The 25079-nt window shown below is 44.8% G+C and overlaps 1 long non-coding RNA gene across 2 annotated transcripts; it reads left to right on the forward strand.

Annotated features, from left to right (window-relative positions):
• Nucleotides 1-800: 800 nt before the first annotated feature.
• Nucleotides 801-8320, forward strand: LOC110256920 (uncharacterized). 2 transcript variants are annotated; one of them, XR_014829109.1, is made up of 3 exons: nt 801-886; nt 1287-1799; nt 5071-8320. It is a non-coding gene; the product is annotated as an uncharacterized LOC110256920 (long non-coding RNA). The 2 variants fall into 2 exon arrangements; XR_014829110.1 differs by having other exon boundaries at nt 1287-3010; nt 4184-5809.
• The last annotated feature ends 16759 nt before the right edge of the window (nt 8321-25079 follow it).

Below are 25079 nucleotides of genomic sequence, written 5' to 3' on the forward strand. Positions count from 1 at the left end.
CTGCCTCTAAATGCTTGATCTGGGAAGGCCTCCTTGAGGTGGTGACATTTAAGCTAAAGCCTGAAAAGATGAGGAGTTAGCTAAGCAAAGTACCTGGGGAAAGCTTTCATAATAGAAGGCACAGCATATAAAGATCCTGCCGTGAGAGTTTGCTGTTTTCCTAGCACCACACAGCAGGGCAATGAAAGCGCCATCTACAGGGGGAACGGTATCAAAACTGGGGAGCCAGGTAAGAGTCTCCAAGGGGAGCGAGGAGGTGCTGTCTTGCATCACTCTTCCGCCTTCAATAATTTAGAGAAAAAGGCAGCCCTGGAGTGCACCCTATCCCCACTCCACTGGCCAGTAAGGTCACCCCAGCCGTCTCTCTGCAGCTCCCCTCTCACTCCCTCTTGCGCTCTTTATGATATCACATGTCTCTTGAGATGCTTGCTTGTATGGCATTACTGACCCTAGGAACAATAACAGAGGTTAAAATGAAAGCAAGTTTCTGCTTTCCTTCAGTTGAGCTTGTGGGTATTTTTAAAGCCCTAATAAACTAATATCTCCTGGTCCCTAGCCATCTAGTGTTTACATAAGCGGTGTTGGTTTTTTTTTCTTCTTCTTCTTCTTCCTTATCTGCATCCTTCTGGAAATGTTTACCCAATCCACAGGGGAGGCAGCGAAATGAAGTTGGAACAGGCCCATCCCTGAGGGAAACAGGACCCATCTGGATGCCGAAGTGCCTCTGCCCCGGCAACGCTGGTGGTGGTGGCGATGGGGGTGGGGAGCTTGAAGAACACAGGGAAAGATGAGTCTCTTCCAGTTTTCACACGCTTCAGGATCCAGTCGCAGGCTGAGCGAAGCAAAACTCCCAGGGAAACGTCTTCCCTGTGGGATAGGGAGAGAGGTAAGAAAGCGCTGGTGAGAATAGGAAATGCTACCTGTGCGGGCCCTTGGCGCTCCCTTCCCGCCGCCCGCGGCTTCACAGTAACTTTAACGCCAGTTCCCATCAACCAAAGAGAAGGTGCGAGGAAGTCCAAGGACGCAGGCAGAGGCACGGCTTGCCCCCGAACTCCCACCAGCAGAGGCACGGCTTGCCCCCGAACTCCCACCCCTCAGAAGCCCCAAGCCTGCTCCCGCCCACCGCCGAAGCCAGTCCTTCTCCTTTGCTCTTCTCCTGGCGGAAGGATGCGCGTCTCCTAGTCTCCCTGAAGATGGGGCGAGGGACATCCGAGAGAGCCATAGGTCAAGTCGTTTCTGCAGCTTATCCAGATAGTAACATCTGTGTCCTCTCTCTTCCCGGCCAGCTGTGGTCCGGCATGGACCCTCTTCTACTCAGATTCAAACCAGCCTCCCCTGGAAACTGGGACAGTTCTGTTTGCAAAGGGCGGGCTGCAGCCTCCACAGCTGCCCGGACTTCTCAGAACCAGCAAGAGCCAGGTTGCGGTGGTTTGGAGCCCAGCGCCGATAATAAATCTCCATCCTGAAGCCTTTGACTGCCTCCGCGGGGAATTGAAGCACAGCCTTTCCGAGCGCCCGCTGGCAGCCCCGCCGCATTGCCAAGCCTTGACTCCAGGGCTCTGGCAGACGGCCTTTCTGGACCTGCCTTTTTCTTCACTTTTTTCCCTCCCCCAACCTCTCATCTCACCTCTCCTTGAGCATTCACATTTCTATTTCCAGCCAACTGTTTTTAACTCCTGGGGGAGTTCAGAGAAGACTTTAAAGGATTTTGCAATCTACCAGTGCGCCTCTCCCCTTGAACTTGGAGTACTGAGGAGGTGGGACAACAGGTTCCAGAGCTGGGCACCCACGCTTCTCAGGTATGCTTCTAGTTCTGTGACCTTGGGAAGGTCATGCACATCTTGCTTTTTCCAGGTGTACAGTGAAGATTTGTGTTCAATGAATTTTGAGCCCCAAACTCTGACATACTAGCTGATGAAGTAGTTCTGCTCGGTTGTCTGAATCTGTGCTGTACAAAGCAATGAGGATAAAGCTTTGCAGATGCCTCCCCTCTGCAGAGAGGCTGGAAGCACATCTTCCAGCACAATTCTCTTGTGGAGCTGGCCCAAATCCAAGCTCCCTTGCAACAGAACAGCTCTTTTTCCCAGAGCCCTTCACCAATAGCCGTTTACATAGAAATTGACATGCTTGCTTGTCTATCTCCCACTAACTCTTAGGGGAAGATGGTAGACATGCCTTCATTCGTATAATCAACCTGTTTTATGTTAAATGCCTACTATGTGACTTGCTAGGTGGCTAGGAGACAATGGTATACACAGCCGACCCTGCCTTCAGGGGGCTTGCAATCTAGAGAGAGAGGCTTAGGTCATTTATATAACCACACAAATCTGTCCTGACAATCATGGCAGGAGCTACAGAGTGAAGTTCAGAGAGCTGGGAGTGTGTGGGAGGGCCAGGGAAGCTGCCCCTGAGCATCCTGACATCCCTGGGTGAGCCAGATGATAAGCAGTGCAGGGGCAGAGCGTGTCAGACAGAAGGACCAGCAGGTGCAGAGATTCGGAGGCAGAGGGAAACCCGGCTGGAGCAAAAGTGAAGATAAAGGAGAAGCATCTCATTCACCTTTGTATCAGGACCCCCAACTCATACCTGACACTGTGCAAGCCCAAAAAACATTTGTTGAAGAAATGACTTGTATAAACTCCCCTTTCTGGCAGGCATCAAGCTGCCCAGTTTGTACAGACTAAAAGGTCACTGATTTAATTCTTTCTTATTGCTGTTGTGCTTCACTATAATGGAAAATGTGGAAGTAAGTTTTCTAGAGCCTGAACTGGGAAATTATGCCCACAAGTTCTGGTATAGAGCTGGGCACTACTTGCTTAAATATGATAATTTAGGTTAAATATATGCAAATAGGGAGTTCCCTTGTGGCCTAGTGGATTAAGATTAGGTGTTGTCACTGTTGTGGCATGGGTTTGATCCCTAGCCCAGGAATTCCCACACTCCACAGGTGCAGCCATAAATAAATAAGTACATATACACAGATTAAAATACTGTTGGAGGTGTTCCTGTCGTGGCTCAGTGGTTAACGAATCCAACTAGGAACCATGAGGTTGCGAGTTTGATCCCTGGCCTTGCTCAGTGGGTTAAAGATCCGGCATTGCTGTGAGCTGTGGTGTAGGTTGCAGATGCAACTCAGATCTGGCGTTGCTGTGGCTGTGGCGTAGGCCGGCGGCTACAGCTCCGATCAGACCCCCAGCCTGGGAATCTCCACATGCTGCAAGTGCAGCTCTAAAAAAGGACAAAAGACAAATAAAAAATAATAATAAAATAAAATAAAATACTGTTGGAAAAGTTGGAAGGTCACCAGATTTAACAAATAAAAATACCATGAGCCACTGTGGACAACAGTAGGGAAGTTCCTCCAACTGTTAAACATGGAATTACCATGTGATCCAGCAATTACACTTCCAAATACATAGACTCAAAAGAATTGAAAGCCAGGGAGTTCTCATTCAGCCAGGTAAAGACCTGATGTTTTCTCTGTGAAGATGGAGGTCCAGTCCCTGGCCTTGCTCAGTGGGTTAAGGATCTGGCGTTGCCGCAAACTGTGATGTAGGCTGCAGATGCGGCTCAGATCCAGTGTTACTGTGGCTGTGGCCTAGGCCCCAGCTGCAGATCTGATTCTACCCCTATCCCAGGAACTTCCATATGCTGCAGGTGTGGCCATAAAAAGAAAAGAATTGAAACGGAATCAAGCAGATATTTGCCCACCAATGTTCATAGCAGCCCTATTCCCAGTAGCCAGAAGGTGAAAACAAGCCAAATGCCCATCACCAGATGAATGGAAAGCAAACTATACATACAACAGAATATTATTCAGCCTTAAAAAGGAATGACATTCCAAAACATGTTGCAAAATAGATGAACTTTGAAAATATTATGCTAAGGCAAGCTAAGCCAGACACAAAAGGAACATGTATGATTCCACTAATATGAGATACCAAGAATAGGCAGATATCTTTTTTTTTTTTGTCTTTTTACCTTTTCTAGGGCTGCTCCTGTGGCATATGGAGGTTCCCAGGCTAGGGGTCTAATTGGAGCTGTAGCCACTGGCCTACACCACAGCCACAGTAACAAAGGATCCGAGCCGAGTCTGCGACCTACACCACAGCTCATGGCAATGCCGGATCCTTAACCCACTGAGCAAGGCCAGGGATCAAACCCGCAACCTCATGGTTCCTAGTCGGATTCTTTAACCACTGCGCCACGACAGGAACTCCAAGAATAGGCAGATTTCAAAGAGAAAGTAAATTAGAGGTTACCAAGGGCTGGGGGGGCAGGGGGGAAGAATGGGGTATTATTGTTCATGGGGTATTATTGTTTAATTTGGCATGATGAATAAGTTCTAGAAATGGATAGTGGTTATGCTTGCACAACATTGTGAATGTATGTAACTCCACTGGATTGTTCTTAGGGCTAAAATAGTCTGTTTTATGATATGTAAATTTACCACATTTTTTATGCATTTTTTTCCCTCCAAGTGAAAATACCATGTAATAGTTGGGATATACCAAACTGAAAGTTTATTTATTATTTATCCAAAATTGGAATTCAACTGGGTAGCCCGTATTTTATCTGGCAACCGGAATCGAGAAACTTCCTATTCACCATGGGCTTCCTGGAACATTCCCAAGATTCAGGGACCATCCTTTCAAAAGCAAAAGTGGTCTGTGGTCTGATAAGAAAGAGTGTACAAACCAAGTAGAGAAAACCGGGAGGGGGGGGAGCTGTCCTGATTATAGACTCAGCTCTAGACACAGGCCATGCAGTGACTCCCTCAGCCCTCACTCACTCCATCAGTGAGGAGGTAGAGATTAGAAATCTTGGTTGGGTTTCCCATCTGTTGTTTAATCATCATGATCCACAAATGCAGTAAAAGCCGGTTATAAACCCCTTCTTACGATTGACCACGTGGCTCGAATTACAGTTGCAGATGGCAACGCTCATGCCTATGACTCAGACAATAGCCTTGTCCCCCGCCATCAATGCATCTTCACACCAAAGTTGGTAAGAACCCATGGGGTGCCCAGATGCCTAATTGTACCACCATTTGCACCCATGTCTTCTCAGTGAAAGAAACTGCCTGCACAGCTCATCGTGCAGCAAGAAACAACAGGTGCAAAAGGCAAAGGCCACTTTGGAACCATTTGGACCAAAGAACACGGCTCAGTGTAACAAAAGCACCCACAGACTTGGCACGCCCGCGCTATTCTGCCTGCGAGATGGGCCTGGAATCAGACCACAGCCTCGAAGTCTACGGCTGCCGTTCCAGGTGGTCCCACCTACTCCTTCTCTCAACCGAGACGAAAGGCAGCTGGGGAGGGCATCGCATGAAGAGATGGGTCGTGTCCAATTCATTTTTACTAGGTGCTGACAAGTCACTGCGAAAGTCTGGAAATGTGTAGCACAGCAAAAACACACGGGTCACAATGCACTGGTGAATGATTACCAGAGGAGAAATTCATTACAGGCTGCTCCCGGCTCCCATCACATAAGGAAGTCTTACATTAACAAGATGGAAGGTCCCCGCGGTCCCCTCCCCAGCCCAGCCCCCACTGCTGCCGCCTGCCACCCCACTTTTTCAATTTGTGTTGCATGGTGGGAGCAGAACCCAAAGGCGGGGGAAGTTTATTCAGCTATACTAATCAAAAAGGGGGGCATGGTGGCAGCCAAAGCCAATGGAAGCAGATTCGACCTGCATGCCACATGAAATTCTCGCCTTGCAATCTGAACCAGGTATGACCACTGTAGTCTGGCACTGGTGGCGTTAAATGTCTGTGGCATTAAAACAAAATAAGTCATGTTTTTTAATCTGTTCATGGAATTTGCTTCCATCCTGGATGCGTGTGGTTCCCCATAGATGTGTCCAGTTCTTGTGTCAGTTGGCCCCCAGGTTTTCCTGTGTTTCTAACCTTTCCTAACATAGACAAAGACAGATGTAGATTCTCGTGGGTGCCAGCCCAGAAGCCATGCTGGAGACTGTGGGAGGCGAAGGTGAATGAGACGTGCTGGCTTTGGAGCCACTCTGGCCCCCAAAGTGCTGGGGTCCTGGGGACAAGGAGTCTCCACTTTGTGGTGGCCAAGAGGACATTATAGATCCAGTGGCCTTTAAGTCCTTGCTAGTCCGTGTCACATGCCGTCATTGCCTCATTCCTCTTTCTCATCTCTTCTCCAATGACCACTTCCCACGTTCAGGAATCACAGGCCACAAGCAGAAGGTTAGCAAAGAGTCAAAAGCTCGCAGACAGATGGGTCAATAGCTCTTTAATGAGATTTCTGCTCCATCAAGATGCCATTCACATGCGGCGGGTGGGGGGGGGGGTGTCAGCCAGCTGGATCTGCATTTAAAGTCAAATGCAAAGCCAGGCAGAGACAGCCTGGTTCGACCTGGGATGGGGCTGTCTGTGGGTACCTTCTGCCAGAGAGCAAGAAGCTCAGCCCCTTGGCCTCCCCCCTGCCCCAAGCCCCAAGCCCCTCACCACTCAGAGGCACAGTCAAGTTCTTGTTGCAAATGTTAACCTAGAGGGGGTGAGGAGCCCCAGCCAATACGATGATAAATATTAAACTGCCCTGCCAGGACCTGGACTGAAAGCTGCCATTTCATCTTGCAGCTTTCTCTGGGCTTAAGGAAAAGAGAACCCGCCTCTCGCGGAAGCGCCGGAGAGACATGCCCTCGGACTCCCCAGTGCTGGGGAAACCTTCAAAACTATTCAATTTGTCTCAGCCCCATCCAGCTTTAATGTCAGAGTCTACATTTTCTCCTCTCCTCCTTTTTCAAAGCAGCCAAAAAAGAAAATGTCACTGCATTTGGGGCCGATTCCAAAGCCAGGCTCACACGGAGCTTCTTTCTGTTTCATTCTGTGCAGCTCCGGTGTTTTAGTGTCCTGTGGAGTCTTCGGGGGCTACACCTCCACACCCGCCATTCCTGGGTTCATTTGGCATCTTTATGTCCCTTTCTCCTATATGATCCTCATGTGCCCTCTTCTAAAGCCCCACCTTAGAATTCGCAAAGCTCGCTCTGTGACTCTAGCCCCTGCTAAGAGGACGTCATGTTCAATTGCGGGGTGGGGGGGGGGAGCTTGCCGCCACCCCCTCAACATCCTGAAGGGGATTTGGAGGTTGAATAGCTGATGCGGATAAATGTCCCCTGTGCTGCCTTTTAGCAAAGAGTCAATTTGGGGACCACATTCCTCAAATTTGTGCGAAACGCACGGGATCGTCCCAAGCTGTGGCAGTTTATGCAGCTCCTCTCCCCTGTAAGCCTTAAAGAGACTCTTTAAGCTGTGAAGGGCAGGTGGCAGTTCTGATGAAGATGACAGTCAGAGCACATCCCTGACAGCCCCTGGCTCACCCAGGAGTGGGGAGCTGCTGCACTGATTGATACCTGGGGGCGAGGCTGTCAGCGGGGAGGACACAGGAGGAAGATAAGGGACTCAATCAGTGTCAGACCCGTCCTGACACACAGCGCCGTAAATCACTTTGGGGAAAGATCCCCAGCTGCCAAGAGTGGAGAAGGGCGAGCAGGTAATAGAAAAACAGGGCCACAAGCAGCTGTGTGGCTCTGGGCTGGACCTGGCACCCGGCCTTGGCTCAGGATGGAAATATCCAAAACTCAGAACTCCATCCACCTGTCCTCAGCCAAAGAGGAGATGCAGCCCTGAGTGAATTGCAGTGGGTGAATATAATCCAGAGTGAATTTCGGAGCATGAATGATGTCTCAGTAACGCTGCTATAAATATAGATATTCCAACCAGGAGGCCAGGCCGACTGCAGTGGAAATTCTCCATTCCCCCCACCACCACCCCGCTCCATGCAGGAAGGAGGAAGAGACCACTGCGGATGCTCTCACTCTGTCCTTGCCCCTGCCCCCTCCACGCCTGGAGTGAGAAGCAACACACAGTGAGCTGGGAGGAAAACAGGGCTTCAAGGCTCAGCATTTTGATGAGAAAAGATTTTTTTTTTCCAATTCCAGGCAGCCCAGGACTGTACTTCAGCAACCCCCAACCACACTGTAGATGTGATTAGCTGGCCAAACCCATTTTAGAGATTGTCTTTCAACACATCTTAATTAGACATTTAAAAATAATAACCTTTTTTTTTTTTTTTTTATCCAGGGGACAGAGATTCCTAAGTTAGAAATAATGAACGGATTAGTGATTAATTAATTGCTGGCAGGTGTGGGGAGAAACCATCTACAGCTTCTTTGCCTGTTCCCCCTTTCTCTCTTAAGATCATTCTTTCTTATTTTAATTAGCTCTTGCCACCCCACACTTCTGTTATCATATATTCAAATAAACTAAACAAATCAAGTGTACTGAGACCAGAGTAGTGGATGTGCCGCTTTTTTTGGAGTTGCAGCCTTGTTTTCTCCCGGTGGAGTCTCAGAGCACCTGGAAGCTTTCCCTGGCAGCGGAATTGGACTCCAAAGTGCCTTTTTAGCATCTAGATAATCTTCCTATCAGATGCCGAGAGCACGGCTTGACTGAAGCAAGGAGCGGTAAGCCCCTGGGGGTTTGTGGTTCTCTGGTGGGGAACAGAGGCGGTAACGCAGCAATGCGGTGGACCTGCCCCACCCACTTGCCTCACCATTCACTTCTGTGGGTCTGTGCTGCATGAGTGCACACCAGTGGGTGCAGCATCCAGCACGTTAGAAGGGCCAAGACCCAGTGGCTGCTATGCACTTCTGTTTGCCAGCATCTCTCTGGGCTCCGCAGGATAGCTGCCATCATTTACCGCTCACACTGAGTCAACGAAGTCTAACGCAATGACATGCATCCATGACTTCAAACCCAAGCCATGGCCAGAGGACAGGTGGCAGGCCGGACATGTGCCCAGGTACAAGGCCCCCAGCACCAGCCTCTCAGGGAATGTAGGCTTCAGAGGAAGCTCTGTTCTCTCCAAAAGGAAGGCTGCTCAGAAAGGCTATACGTCCTACTATGTGGGGCTGTTTCCTGAAGGACTGGGCACTCATCTCTAACTCCCAGAGGGGGTTTTGGAGATACAGGTCCGGAATGGAGACTGAGGTACTGTCCGATTCAAAAGAAGTTATGAGCTTCAGGACATGACTCTGGTTGGAGGGGTGGAGGGCCTCAGATGTCTTCTCAAAAATAGGCAAATTGTTGAGCCAAGACCTTAGATTTATTTAGAAATGATGATTCAGAGAAATAAAGAAGGAATGGATGGGGAGTTCTAAACGTGGGTCTCTGGTGGCCACTATATCCTTCAGTCCAAACTATTTGTCTTCAAAGAAAGGCAAAGACAGAAGTGGTTTGCGGTGACAGATGGAGCTCAGGTGATTCTGCGTCAAGCATCTCTGTAACAGGGAGTTGAAAGGTAAAGTAGGATGGGGGTGGCAGGGAACAACCCATTGTGGGGGGCACTGCTGGCCAAAGGGCTGTAAAGAGGTTGCCCCTGAGAGCTTCTAAAACCATGCAGGCGGAATGGGAGATTCACCTAGAGGGAAGATTTTTCTGGTACTTCTCTCAACCAAGTTTGAAAGCATCAAAGGACTGGAAAATTGAAACAAGGATCCCTGGGGGACTCCTAAAGTAGCTATACATATATTTTCAAATCCTCAAGGATAGACTACTGGGCAGCTATAATAATGATAATAATAATAATAATTGAAGAAGAAAGTTTTTTGTTTTTGTTTTTTTTTTTGTTTGTTTGTTTGTTTTTGCTTTTTAGGGCTGCACCTGCAGCATATGGAAGTTCCCAGCTAGGGGTCGAATCAGAGCTATGTCTGCCAGCCTACACCACAGCTCACAGCAACGTCAGATCCTTAACCCACTGAACAGGACAAGGGATGGAACCCATATCCTCATGCACACTAGTTGGATTCATTTCCATTACATGACAATGGGAACTCCTTTACATTTTTCCTTTTTTCTTTTTTTTTCCTGACGTGAAATGTTTCCTGCTAGGGATCAAATCTGCATCACAGCAGCGACCCAAACTGCTGCAGTGACAACACCAGATTCTTAACGCACTGCGCCACAAGAGAACTCTGGAAAGTTCTTTATATAGAAATATGAAGATCTTGAAGACTTATAGTTAAGCAAAAAGGCAAAGTGAAGAACCATGTCTAGCATGTGGGACAGGCTATGTAAGGTGCAGGACCCAGTGACAAATGAAACTGAGGATGCTCAAAAACTGTCAAGAATTCCAAGAGAGCAAGAGCAGAGCATTAGGCCAAGTTCAGAGCCCTCCTGACCATGGGTCCCTGTCATTCATTCTCCACCCCTATGAAGCCAGGTGTTCTGGGATGCTACCAAGCAGTAAACCTGAAATTTAAATAAGAAATAATGAGGTTTATGCATGAGGGTGGTGAGTACTAGGAGGAAGGAGAAATTCCACGTGATGACTATTGTATACTTTCTAATGTATGAGCCATGTGGATGAGTTACCTAGTTAAAAAGCCAAAAAAATTGGGAGTTCCCACTGCAGCACAGTGGGTTAAGAATCCAACTACAGTGGCTCAGGTTGCTACAGAGATGCAGGTTCAATGGCTGGCCTGGTGCAGTGGTTTAAATGCTGCCAAATTGCCACAACTGCAGTTCAGATTAGATCCCTGGCCCAGGAACTTCCACGTGCCTTGGAAGTGGCTATTAAAAGAAAAAGGAAAATAATTTACAAAAGTTCTCAGGGCTCCAGAAAATCCCACGCAGACTCCAAGGCATATGGGGGCTCCCATTCACACTTCTCAGTGGTTCCATGTGTCTACGTGGGGGTCCCTGGGACAGGAAGGAGCTTGGAGAACAGAAGCAATTGACTGTAACAACTGAAGCCATAACTGCCGTCTTTCTCATCACTTTTGCACTTGCCATTGGACTTCGATTTCTAGGAAGCCAAATGAAAAAAAAAAATGTATTTCATTCTGTGAGCTGCCAGGTTCTCTTCAGCTTTCTGGACTTTGCTAGGTCTCAGGCACACGGGCAGTGCCCATTTTCACAGCCACCCTGTAATAAGTGCCACTGTTGTGAGCAGAGGGACTCCAAGTCTCGTTAAATGCATGGGTTGGATGAATGAATCAGTAGTAACAGTAATTATCAGTAATAACATGGTTTAAGTTTAAAAGGACACGTTCACAAGTCTCCAGAATGGTGCAACCCTGAGAAATGGAAGCAGAATGTGAAGTGCTTCTGAACTATGAATAATTGTAATAGTTCGCATGTATCAGGGAACCAACAATGTGCTAAAGGAATTATTGGTTTTATCCTCAAGATTCCCTGGAAGGTAGGTTTTACTGTTTTTCTCATGCTATATATAAGGAGACTGAAATCCAAAAAGGAAAAGTGACTTGCCTGGTATCACTCTGTGAGTAAAGGCTGGGGCCAGATTGGAACAAGGATGTCCTGGCTCCAAAGCCCATAGGTGGGAACCCCCCAGTTTTAATGTAAATGATCTACATAACATTGAACAAACACGTAATCATTCTTCTCAACTATTTTACGCAACAGAATCTTCCTCTGTCCGGAACACAGTTGGGCTAATTTGGAAGTAAAGGCTGCCCACCTTCATTTGTGTCAGTGGGGCTATGCAATCTTTCATGCCATCAAGTCGAATGAATGCTAGGTTCACCCTTGCTTAAGACCCACAGTAATGTTCGGTGGGGCCTGCACCCCTTTTTTTTGGAAACATTTCTTCCATTTCTGACAACTTGACAGCTCTTGGGAGCAGCTCTCTCAAGGCTTCCCACAAGCTCTCTAAGAGATGTAAAAGGTTGAAGTTGTTAAGAGGACCGATGAGGAATTACTTCCAGGAGTACCAATAAATCAAGAAAATAATCCAGAGGCACACAAAGTCAAGGTCAGAGGCAGATGGTGGCATTCCTTCGTTGAGAAAAGAAGACTCCAGGACTCAATTCGAACTGGGGGTAGAAATATTATGAAAGTCAAACCGAATCCCAACATTACCTTGGGAATTTTTCCCCTTCTGAATTGCCTAGGACCTCAGGAACCAAGTATCTCTGTGAGAAAACTGTACATAGACATGTACCATCTATATTGTCTTGCATTTATCCTCCATAAATTCTGACAAATACTTTGATGGAAAAGCCAATTTCATATCTATCTTTCCTTCCCAGCACCTAGAACACTACAAAGCAAAGTAGGTCCTTGATGTATATTTGTTGAAATGATGAATGAATGGATGAATGAATGAATGACTCACTAGTCAACTGATGGACTACCATAATTCTTATGTTATACAAGTAATACCTCATTATGACAATCCAGCCCCTCCCTTCAACTAACAAAATATCCAAATGATTTTCATTCTGTTGACACTTTGTGATAATTGCTAGAGAATCTTTTCCCAGTAGGCAGAAGCTGGAGATGAAACAAAACGAATATTTAATTTCTTCATCAGGAACTGGCAAGTGAAAACAAAATGTCTTGAATATAGTAAAAGAGGAACATTTTGCAGATCAGTTTAATATATTGCCCTTGAAGGCCTAAATGTATTTGTGTTATATTGTCAAGTAACACTACTCAATAAATGCTTCAAAACTTGTTTGGCTTGTTCAAATTTAAAATACTAAGAGAAAAAAGAGGTTTGGCTGATTTTTATAAATTCAATATCCAGGTAGTGGGAAAGGAATTAAGACAGCTGGGATACATGTAGCTATGAATTTAGCAGAAGAATAATCATCCAGGTAAGCAAAAATCACTCCTCTGCCACATCTGGAGGAACCAGTTGTAGAAGGAAAGGTGTGACTTGGTTGCCAAAAGGACATTTTCCAATCTTTAATTAAGATTTTTAAAAATCTTAACATTAGCAATTTGGGAGTTCCAGTTGTGGCTCAGTGGGTTAATAACCTGACTAGTATCCATGAGGATGTGGGTTCGATCCCTGGCCCCACTCAGTGGGTTAAGGATCCAGCATTGCCGTGAGCTGTGGTGTAGGTTGCAGAAGAGCCTTGGATCCGGCATGGCTGTGGCTGTGACTGGCAGCTGTAGCTCCCATTCAACCCCTAGTGTGGGAACTTCCATGTGCCGCAGGTGCAGCCCTAAAAAGAAAAAAAAAAAAAAAACTTAATTTTAGAAATTACCATTTTGTCTTATCCTTTTTTGTGTGTTTCCTTTTCTGTGTCTCTGAGTGTTGAACCACAAGATGTAGAAATGTGGTCTAGGTACTTTCACGAGATTAATAAAGCCAGGCTTATATAGGAAAGAGACTGGCTGGACTTGGACCAGGTGATGAGACGCTGTGAAGAGATCAGTGTCCTAAAGGTTTCCAGTAAAACCTGCAAGATGAGAAAGACTTCCCGTAGCTTGTGAGGAGAGACCACGGGATTAGTCTACACACCAAGAGTAATTGAAAATCGAGACGTTTTTCTTAAAGGGAAAAAAAGGAAAAGTTGAGTCACAAAGGAACAATGATTGATAGTCATCAAAGTCTAGTGGGACGAAGAACTTAACCTAAACATAGATTTTTGTGTAGTAGTTCTTTGTATGTTGTTCCAAGCTCTCTACAGAGTATCACTTTCTATATTGCCCACTGTATATTTAGGTTTTCTTATTAACATTCCTGTTTTTCTCAAAATGAATGACGCTCAAAACTAACCTACATTGGAACCAGCAAGGATGTTTTTTAAAAATGGAGATGCCTGAACCCCAGGCCCCAAAGAGTCTAATTAGGTGGATGTAGCGTGGGGCCTCAGGAATCTGTGTTTTAACAAGGTAATAGGTCCCAGGCAATTTAATGCAAGGAATTTACATCTCTCTTTTGAGAAACCACTCTAGTGATTTATGTACCAGGTAATGTCCTGGATCTATGCATCTGGAGCAAGGAATTACCACCAGATGGAAATGTATCAAAATTACAGGCATAATGGAAAGGAGAACTCTGAGAGGCCAGAGGGTAGTGATTTTATCATTTAAATGTGATGGCGTCAAATAACTACTCAATAAATGTTACTTGGTTTGTTCAAACTTAAAATATTAAGAGAATTAAAAGGGGTTTGGATGAATTTACAAGTTCAATGTGATGGCGTCAAATAACTACTCAATAAATGTTACTTGGTTTGTTCAAACTTAAAATATTAAGAGAATTAAAAGGGGTTTGGATGAATTTACAAGTTCAATACTGAAAGTAGCATGTAAGAAAAAATAAGCAGCAGATGTGTATAATGGCTAATTCATTGTAGAGTTTGGAAGTCCAGAACACAGAAAACGAGAAACTTGCTTTACCTACTTTTCAATTCTGCCTGCCTCTCTGTCGAAGTAATGACCTGATAATAAACTTCAAACTAATTTGTTAATGCCCACACTTAAGAATCACTATTTATGGAGAATCGTCAGTGGCTCAGAGGGTTAAGGATCTGGCATTTTCACTGCTGTGGCTCAGGTCACTGCTTCCTGGCCTGGGAACTTCTGCATGCCAGGGTGCGGCCACGAAGAAGAAGGGGGGAGGGGAGGGGGGAGGAGGAGAAGGAGAAAAAAATCACTATTTTGTTGTAAATCTCCATTTTGCCTTATTCAAACCTGCCTCTCCAGGTGAGGCATGACCAAATCTGCCTTGCCAGTTCAAAGCATGTTCTTCTGATTTCATTGCAACCCCTCCCTCAACTGAGAAGACATGGGAAGAAAACAGAGTTGAATGAAAAGGAACCTTGTGCTGGACAGCGTTTTGCCCCCTTCCCCCCAGATACTTGCGTGCATCCTCCTCTCTCCTTCTGTCAGGATGAGATTTCCCTGTAATGATAGGGTCCTGATACCAGGAATCTTTGTCATTTCCCTTCCCAGAATGCCTGGGCGACTGTCAATAGTCAATAGAGAAGTAGGAAGAATGGCTTCTCACCTAGATTCTGCAGAGGAAGATCTATTTTCACCGACCTTTCAGGGTACCCATCCACCCAGAGAAGTAATATGAGTTGAAATATACCAAGACACGTACTTTCTTAGAGAAGTTTAGCCCACATTGGCTCAGTAGAGTCAAAGATTTCTCAGCAGGCTCATTTCCTAAAGCTTTCATCGTTTCAGAGGCTCTTCTGGCCCCACTCTCCAAGGTCTCCACCTCAGTTACCCAGCTATTAGCACCATGACAGCCATCAAGGAACACAAGCTTTGGGCAATGCAACTTCCTCCAGTGGGGAAGTGTTTGACTCGGAAAGTCATAGTCTTCCGTACTGATCTTTCATTTTCACATTTGTCAGGAAGAGCAGATGGCACCAGCCATCAAACCCTTGCAAGAAGCTGCTGCCCTACAGCGTGGTACGAGAAGGCAAGGAGCATCAGCCTTCAGATGCTAATTTGCATGAGCAACAGCAAATCACTTAGCCTCTTTAGGCATCATTTTCCTCTTCTATTAAATGGGTATTCCTACCTTCTGAGTCTGTGAGGATTTGACATAATGTATTCACAATGCCTGGGATATAATAGGTGATCAATAAATGGCAGTTACAATTTTATGCATGAGCCTCAGGCTAATGCATGTGTGAACATTTAGTTATTAATTAGAAGGTAAATGAAAGCTGGCTGGAGGGAATTGCATTTGACCTTTAGCAAATTATTTCATTTAGATGCGCTGATGCAAAACTATCACATCTTATGAAGAAAGACGAAAATAAATCTGGCTGACAAAAGATATTTTAATAAATACTCAATCTCCCGCCAACATCCTCGCAGTCTATGGCCACCCCACTGTAATTTGTATGCCGTTTGGGAAGGCTTTTGTGCCTTTCTTTCTTTTGTCAAAGTCAATCACTGGCTGACCAGGTGCCAGATTCAGCTCAGAAAAAAACCTTTTTGAGTGCCTGCATCTAGTGACTGTTCCAAAAAAAGGTACCCTCAATGCTTTTTTTCCCTTCAAATAAGCTTGCCACTGAATAAACCTGGGTATACTCAGATTGGAAGAGTTCTCTAAATTATTGCTAAGCTAGGATCAGCTCAGCTGGTATAATGTGATGCCAGGGCCTGATGTACCCGTCTTTTTTGTGGCCCATTTTATTGACAGGCAAAGAGAACTTGCCACAATCCACAGAAAGCACCTTACACCTTATAAGGTGGGGGCCCTCTCATGAGATTCTCTTTGCTTGCGGAGGCATTGTCTATCACAGGAAGAACAGTGTATCTGTTCCAGGTGATGAGCAAAAGGGAGAAAGAAGAAATGATCAGAGCTTGCTAGGAAAAAAAGGAGAGGCATAGATGCATTGTGAACCTATCTTGGAAATCTGGAGACTCGATAGATGAATGGGAAAATAAGGAGGGTTCCAGGGAAGGATGAGGATCCATGAAGGCATTTCTGGGGAGAGTGATAGGAAAAAAGAGGTAGACTGCAAGAGGTTAAGAGAGTTTGAGAGACTAGGGATGCCATTCTTTGAAGAAGACTTAGTGACAAAGAGCTGACTGGCAGCCTTGGGGAAGAATGGAACCAAGGCTACCAAGCTTAAAAAAATAGAACTAGAAAAATTGCTCAACATCACTAATTATTAGAGAAATGCAAATCAAAACTACAGTGAGATAGCACTCACGCTGGTCTGAATGGCCATCATTAACAAGTCAACAAATAACAAATGCTAGAGAGGGTGTGGAGAAAACGGAACCCTCTTTCACTGTTGGTTGGAATGTAAATTGGTACAACCACTATGGAAAACAGTAGGGAGGTACCTCAGAAAACTAAATATAGAACTACCATATGATCCAGCAATCCCACTCCTGGGCATATACCTGGACAAAACTTTCACTGAAAAACATACATGCACCCCTATATTCATCGCAACACTATTCACAATAGCCAAGACATGATAACAACCTAAATGTCCATCAATGGATGAATGGATTAAGAAGATGTGGTATGTACATACAGTGAAATACTACTTGGCCCTAAAAAAGAACAAAATCATGCCATTTGCAGCAACATGGATGGAACTAGAGACATACTAAGTGAAGTAAGTCAGAAAGGGAAAGACAAATATCATATGATATCATTTATATATGGAATATAATAAACGGCACAAATGAACTTTTCTACAGTGAAGAAACAAACTTATAGACATGGATGAAAAACTTGTGGTTGCCAAGGGGGAGGGGGAGGGAGTGGGATGGACTGGGAGTCTGGAGTTAGTAGATGCAAACTATTGCATTTGGAGTGGATAAGCAATGAGATCCTGCTGTATAGCACAGGGAACTGCATCTAGTCACCTGTGATGGAACATGATGGAAGATAATGTGAGAAAAAGAATATGTGTGTGTGAGAGAGAGAGAGAGACTGGGTCACTTTGCCGTACAGCAGAAATTCACAGAACATTGTATTTCAACTATAATAGAAAAAATAAAAATCTTACGAAAAAAGAAAAAAGTAGTTAAAACATGTTTCTTAAAAAAAGAACTAGAAAAGAAAGGAGAGCTGTAAGAGGAAATCAATTGCTGATGCTCTCCTGTTGAAAAAGATTCCAGTGCCCACGACTGAAAGAAAAGGGATTTGTGTTTTTCACGTGCAAGTCTCTCCTGCTGCAGGGCACGTAGGCAGACGGTGCTATCAGGGGCCTCATTTGACATTTCTCTGCCTCTTGACCTGCTACCTGGGATGAGGATGTGTTAGCAAGTCCAACCCAGTGAATTCTGCAAAAGGGCTGTGATTAGCTTCAGAAAACTCCAACTGTGCAAGCAGCCAATATAATAAGCTCGCGTGTTGTGACTGATTACACCCATTACCATTCCTGCATGGTTCTGCCTCCTATGGGCCACAGAAGAGTGGGAAAGAGAGTTAGGCAAACATCTTTGGGACTGGTTTTTTTAAGCTAATATACCAAGTATTGCCCATTTTGCATCATGAGGAACCATCAGGCCTTTTAAACTTAGCATTTTCATTAGAAATCATCTATTTTAAATAATGATATGGTACATCTTTAAAGTGCTTTTTACCTCAAAATACATTCCTATTACTGCTGATTCTCAGCATTTGGTAGATAGCTTTGCATTAATTTTCTAGATGGTTGAACTGAAGCATTTACTGGTGAAAGACAAAATCAGCTACAAAGTCAGGGAAAGAGCTTAGAGCACCCTGGGCACAGCACTTATCATTCATCTATAAACTATGCTTATTGATACATGCCGATATCCAGGTGCACAATTATGATCTAGGGACAAGTGAAGACTTTATGACTGTCCATTTGGAGAGGACATCAGTCATGTTGGTGGCGCCTGACATCTTTTCGATATGCCTCTTATGTTTGGGGAGCAGCTCACTTTCCCATCTCCCTTGCAGCTTTAGTGCAGATATATGACCCTGGGCTCTGCCAATCAGATGCACTAGTGTGAGCAGCAAGGCTAGTTTCCGGTGCAGATGTTGCAGCAGAACAGATAGTGTCAAGTGTGTGGTGGTAGCAGCACAGTTTCCCCATCAGACCAGTCTGATTGCATAGTTGAAGGCATGTTTCTGGAACTTTAGCTTCTAGCCTGGTTATTCCACCCTCTCAATGATTGTATGAATTCCCCTGTACCCTTTTGTTTTTTTCCTTTTTTGTTTTTGTTTGTTTGTTTGTTTGTTTGTTGTCTTTTTGCCATTTCTTGGGCCGTTCCTGTGGCATATGGTGGTTCCTAGGCTAGGGGTCCAATCGGAGCTGTAGCCGCTGGCCTATGCCAGAGCCACTGTAACGCGGGATCCAAGCCGCGTCTGCAACCTACACCACAGCTCACGGCAATGCCGGATCCTTAACCCACTGAGCAAGGGCAGGGATTGAACCCAAAACCTCATGGTTCCTAGTCGGATTCGTTAACCACTGCACCACGATGGGAACTCCTGTTTTTTCTTTTTAAGGCTGCATTTGTGGCACATGGAAGTTCCTGGGCAAGAGATCAAATCAGAGCTGCAGCTTCAGCATATGCCACAGCCACAGCAACACCAGATTGAAGCCAAATCTGCAAACTATGCCACAGCTTGTGGCAATACCAGATCCTTAACCCACTGAGCAAGGGCAGGGATTGAACCTGCATCCTCACAGAGACAACATTGGGTCCTTAACCCACTGAGCCACAGCAGGAACTAGCCCCCTCCACACCCTTTTAACAAGCTTCTTCTCTGCACAATTAGCCAGACTCATCTTTAATCACTTGCAGCCAAAAACTCTGACAAATATTCCCTTGTATTTAACGGAAGATAGAGGGTAACAGCCTTCCTTTGTACTTCTAGATAGGTTGTTAACTGATTATCAATCCATTTTTGAAATTGAATGTCATTTTACTCCATTGATATCTGGTATTTTTATAAATGCCCAATTTGTATTGAGCACTAAGTACAGAACTCTGTGCTAAGTATTATGGGAAATATTTGCTGAATGCCTACTCTGTGCTGTCTATCACACTAAGAGCTAGGGTCATGGGAAAAATAAGCCAACACAGCAATGGCCACTACTCCCCAAGAGTTGACAGTCTATGGGGAAAGGCAGGCTGTAGTTGAGGAGTCACACTCAGAACTGTAAAATTGCCACAGTGATCTGTGAGGTGAAGGGCTGAGAAAGCATCCCTGAGGGAAAAATATGTTAGCACGAGATACGCCTTTGAAAAGAGCATACTAGAGTTAGTTGGAAAACACGCAAGAGGAAAGTCAAAATAGATGCAAACAGACCAGTTAGAAAGGGAGGCAGTACTAGTTATTAAGGGAGGTAGAAGTAGCTTAGATGGGGATAGTAGGGGTAGAATTAGAGAGAAAAGGACAGACTCAAGAGATACAAAGTAGGTAAAATCAAAAGGACCTAGCAATGGATTGGATATGGGGAAATGAGATAAGGTCACAGGTTTCTGACTTGATCCCCTAGACAGATGCTGGTGTCTGCCCCGGGGACAACACTGGGAGGAAAATCAGGTTTTGTAGAGACATCCTGGGTTCAGTCTTACATGTGTTAAGTGAGTTGCCCTTAAAGCATCCATGAAGCCTGGAGCTCAGAATAGGAGACTGGGCTGGAGGCATGAAAGAGCCCCTGTATAACTGAAGTCATTGTGTGAATGAGATTTCATAGGGAAGAAGAGCTCTGGTTTTGGCTCAGCAGGTTATGAGCCTGACTAGTACCCAAGATGATACAGGTTAGATCCCTAGCCGTGCTCAGTGAGTTAAGGATTCTCCGGCATTCCTGTGATCTGTGGCATAGGTCACAGTGGCTTGGATCCTACACTGCTATAGCTGTAGCTGTGGCTGGCAGCTGCAGCTCCAATTCAACCCCTAGCCTGGGAACTTCTATATGCCATAGGTGCAGCCCTAAAAAGCAAAAGAGAGAGAGAGATTTCTTAGGGAAGAAAAGAGCCTGAGAAGAAGGGATGGCCTTCAGCCTAATCTTAAGGAGTGTAAAGTATAGGTCTAAAAATTCAGGGAACCACCATCAATGGTTATCTGAAGGTAAGGACAGTCTGCCTATAAAACATCAATAAGGCGAGACGTCTTAACCCAAGAAACATGTCTAGATTCTCTTCTACAAACTCCTCTACAGTGGGAGGAGTACACTCACACACTCAAGGGCCTGATTAGTCTACTCTCAGTTAATGGGCTAGGCACAGGCTGTGGCAGAGAGCAGAGAAGATGCCCCATCTAAAGTGGGTAGTGGAGGGAGTTCCCTTCGTGGCTCAGTGGTTAATGAACCTGATTAGGATCCATGAGGATGCTGGTTCCATCCCTGGCCTTGCTTGGTGCGTTAAGGATCTGGCATTGCCTTGAGCTGTGGTGTAGGTCACAGATTCGACTCGGATCCCACATTGCTGTGGCTGTGGTGTAGACTGGCAGCTGTAGCGCCGATTTGACCCCTAACCTGGGAACTTGCAAATGCTGTGGGTGCAGCTCTAAAAAGCTAAGTAATTAAATAGATAAGTAAATAAATAAATAATAAAGTGGGCAGGTGATTCTAGGCTCAGGCAGCTTGTTCTCAGATATGGTACCTGCATCCATGAACCTCTGTTGACTCCCCACCTTTTGAGGTACCTACTGTGGTTGACATTAACTGGAGTGGTGCTTAATGGAAACAGTATTTAACCAGATTTCTAGAGTCAGATCCAATTCTCTGCTTCAGACTTGGAAACAAGCTTCAATTATTGTACATTATTTTCCCAACTCAATCCCCTATCTTTCTATTCCAAATAGCACCAGTACCCCCAGAAGACTGTTCTCCTACCCTAAACACTTTCCCTAACAATTAATACTGTTCCAAAACTATTTTCCACTATCTAACACTCTAACCATAGTTGGCCCCCCTAAAACCCCCTTCATTGCCCAACTCTATCCTGAAGATAAGGATAAAGTCCAATGGAGTGGGATGTAAGGATAACTGAGCAGATGAACAAAGGCTAATCATCTTCTGCCACTATAGAATAGCTTGGGATCAGGAACCAGGAAGGTAGGCTAGCTGAGGTAAAGGGACAGGCTTTGCAAGCCAGAGGCAGGAGTGAACATAACAGAGTTCTGGAATAATCCTGAAGATGGCCTAGGGCATAAGAAAGAAAATGAGAAAAACTAGAAAATAATTGGGGGCATTAACTCCCTGTGTTAATTAATTCTGGCCTTTGATTTTTTTTTGAGGGGGAGGGGCACTCAGCCCCAGTATATTTGCCTGCAGGTCTGCAAGATATTTTCCATTTATACACATTCGGATTTTTTTTTTTTTTTTTTTGCCTTCTCAATATTTCTTTGCAGGGATACATTACATGTGCTAACTATAACAGCCAGGTATTGACTAAATCTGATACGTGGTAGAACTGAATTTATTTCTTAGGTTAGTATTACCACACACACACACACACACACACACACACACACTCTCTCTCACACACACACACTCTCACACAAACAAAATCAAAATCTTCCTTTCCCATTCCCACATCCCTAGCCCCAAACTGTAATTACGAAACAAAGAGATATGAAACAAACAGAGCATCAGTACATGTGTGTAGGCAAGCAACAATTGGGGTTTCTTTTGCTTCATCATATACCAGGTGAGTCAACCATACACCTTGCCTTATGTTGCAGCTTCCAAGGCAAATATCCCTTGGAGACACTACACAGCACCTGAAACAAGATCACTGTTGGTATTTCCCACAGAATCTTGGTGTAAGTAAGAGCTTCCCCCCAAATTCCCTTTATGTTTACATTCGGCAGGACTTCTGTCAACAAAAATTACATCAACCAACACCTAATAGAGTGTCTGGCACATAGTCAATACTCAATACTTTTTTCTCTTTAAATCAGAGAACAATCAAGTGAAAATGAGCCATATCTAATCTGAGTGAATATAGTAATGCACTTAGTGTCAAACACATAATAAGTGCTATGTAAATAGCCATTAGTGTTATTATTATTATTATTTAGAGCCAATGTTGCTTCTTGTTCACATTATGAGAACCCAGAAGGGCCTCTCCCACTTCCTTCTCTCATTCCATGCCTCTTATTTAAATACTATCACAACTTTCAAAGAAATGTAAACCATACCTCTCTCTCACACACACACAAGCAGTAAGAGAACATGGTCTTTCTTATTATTACTGAAGGAAGTGTAAGCAGCACAGCTCCCACAGAGGAAATCTGGACACATCCATCAAAAATACAAACACTATGGAGTTCCCATCGTGGCTCAGCAGAAATGAATCTGACTAGTAGCCATGAAGACACAGGTTCGATCCCTAGCCTCGCTCAGTGGGTTAAGGATCCGGCATTGCAGTGAGCTGGTGTTGCTGTGGCTGTGGCCGGTGACTACAGCTCTGATTCAACCCCTCGCCTGGAAACTTCCATATGCCACAGGTTCAGCCCTAAAAAGACAAAAAAAAAAAAAAAAATACAAATGCAAATACTTTTCAACCCAGAAAGTCACACTGGAGAATGTATCCTACAAATTAACTCACGCCCCTATGGTATACCATCTATACAGGGTTACTCATTACAGACTTGTTTGAAGTGACAAAATGGGAACCAAACCAAGTATCCATCAATAGGGAGCTCATTAAATAAACCTGGGCAGAAGCACACAGTTTGAATACTACAGAGCAATGAACAAATTCTGAATGAGGAAGATTTCTATGTACATTTATGAGATGATCTCCAAGATCTATTTCGAAGTTTTGAAAAAAATAAAGCAAAGGAGAACAATGTATAAAACATTCCCAGAGTTCCCTTGTGGTGCAGTGGGTTAAGGATCCAGTGTTGTCATGACAATGGCTCAGGTTACTGCTGTGGTGCAGATTTGACCCTTGGCCCAGGAACTTCCACATGCTGCAGGCATGGCCAAAAAAACAATTCCTAATTTGCCATGAAAGTGAGAGGGGAGGGGATAAGAGTGTATTCTTACACTAAGAAACTCTGGAAAGATATGCGGGAAATTAAGATAAATGATTGCCTGGACAGAGAATGGAAAATTAGGTAGAGCACAGGGGAGGGGAAGCAAGGATTGAATGGAAATCGTTTTACTATAACATTTTTAATTGTCTATTCAAAATAAATATAGATGATAGATAAAATTTGCAGATGGTAGATAGACAGGTAGACCCACCTTTCTTTTAAGTGAGAAGAAAATAAAATCTGGTCTTATGACATGGGAGGAATAGATTCATTTGCCAGTGCCCTACAGTTGAAGTTGATGGCCAGGAGATTCAGCATCTTGAATGGTCTGTCCCCTGTCCTCCAGTCTTCTTCCCCCACTCACTATGGGATGATGTGATCTTTGAGATGGGTAACTGCGCCTGGAAAGTTGGGCATCTGTATTGGTTAGCTTAAAACAGTCTGCTGGGCTAAGGCCCCATTCTCACATCTATATATTCCTTCTGGGACACAGAGTATAAATTAAGAAAAATCTCTAGGGTCACAGACTCAATCTTGTAACTCTTCATTTCTTCGCTTTCATTGGTTTAAATTCAGACTCTTAATGTGATTTGCAAATAGCTTTGTGTGATATGATATTAGAGGTCAGAGGACTTCTCAATCCATCTGAAAATACATAAACACACTGCAACAAAAATCCATTAAAAGTAGAAATAGCTAATCCTTTACATGGGGAGAATAAATAATTCACCTCCAGGCTCTCCTGCCATAAATCAGTTGTGCTGTTATCAGATGCCAACGCTGGAATAGGAAAGCAAAGCAGCTGTATTAAACTTTGAAAATGAAAAAAAAAAAGGAATGGGAAAAGTGGATATAAACCATTTGCTTTCTTTCCATGTAGTTCTCTAAACAGACTCTGCAATGAACAAGCTGGGGAGAAACTGATGAAAACCCTTCTGATGAAAACCTTTCCTACCTTTTAATCTCAGATCATGAATGTATCTGATTCTCACTTTAAAGTTTCCAGTAATGGCACATGCAAGCCTCTGATGTGGTTCAGGCACCTCCATGGGCTCATCCCTGCTCCTGGGTAAGAGCCGGCGGGTACCTTGGCTCCCTCAAGCTCAGCTGGAGGAAGGACAGAACAGGGCAGGACTCATCCTGCACCACCAATGGCCATAAGAGAGAGAACTTCTCCCACACATCCTGGAGTCAGCAGGAGTCAGGAAGTCTATGGGGGAGGTTCAGGGAAGAAGAGGACCTGGGGAGGAAACAAGACCCAGGTCAAGCCACTCACTTCAGTGCAGATGACCCCTTACAGTGAGACTTTTTAAAATTCAGTTAACAAATATTTACACAGGGCTGCTTTGTGCTGGGTCCGGGTCTAAGTGCTTTGGATACTGGTTCTGTAAATTCTCACGACATCTGCTTGAGATAGGGTCTACTGTTATCTTCATTCTACTCGTGAGGAGACTGAGAGGCAAAAGAATTAAGACATCTGCCTGGTTTTATTCGGCTGTGGCTGAAGAAGTCCAAGGATGCTTCAGGTGCTCCCAACTTCACAGAGGAGCTGCCACCACCATTTTTCCATTCTGTTCTGGGTGCTGGGCAGGTGCACACGGGGAAGAAAGAGAGAAGAGGCGTTCCCATTGTGGCTCAGTAGTAATGAGCCCGACTAGTATCCATGAGGATGCAGGTTCAATCCCTGGCCTTGCTCAGTGGGTTAAGGATCCATTGTGGCATAGGATCCCTAGCCTGGGAACTTACATATGCCACAGGTGCAGCCCTATAAAGCCAGAAAAACAAACCAAAAAAAGACAGAGAGAGAACAAATGACTAGAGATAAT

The sequence above is a fragment of the Sus scrofa genome, chromosome 15 (assembly GCF_054392235.1).
Source record: "Sus scrofa isolate SSC_HxYL_T2T_F1_AM1 chromosome 15, Sscrofa_HxYL_maternal_Yorkshire_Landrace_v2.0, whole genome shotgun sequence".
NCBI classification, from domain to species: Eukaryota; Metazoa; Chordata; class Mammalia; order Artiodactyla; family Suidae; genus Sus; species Sus scrofa.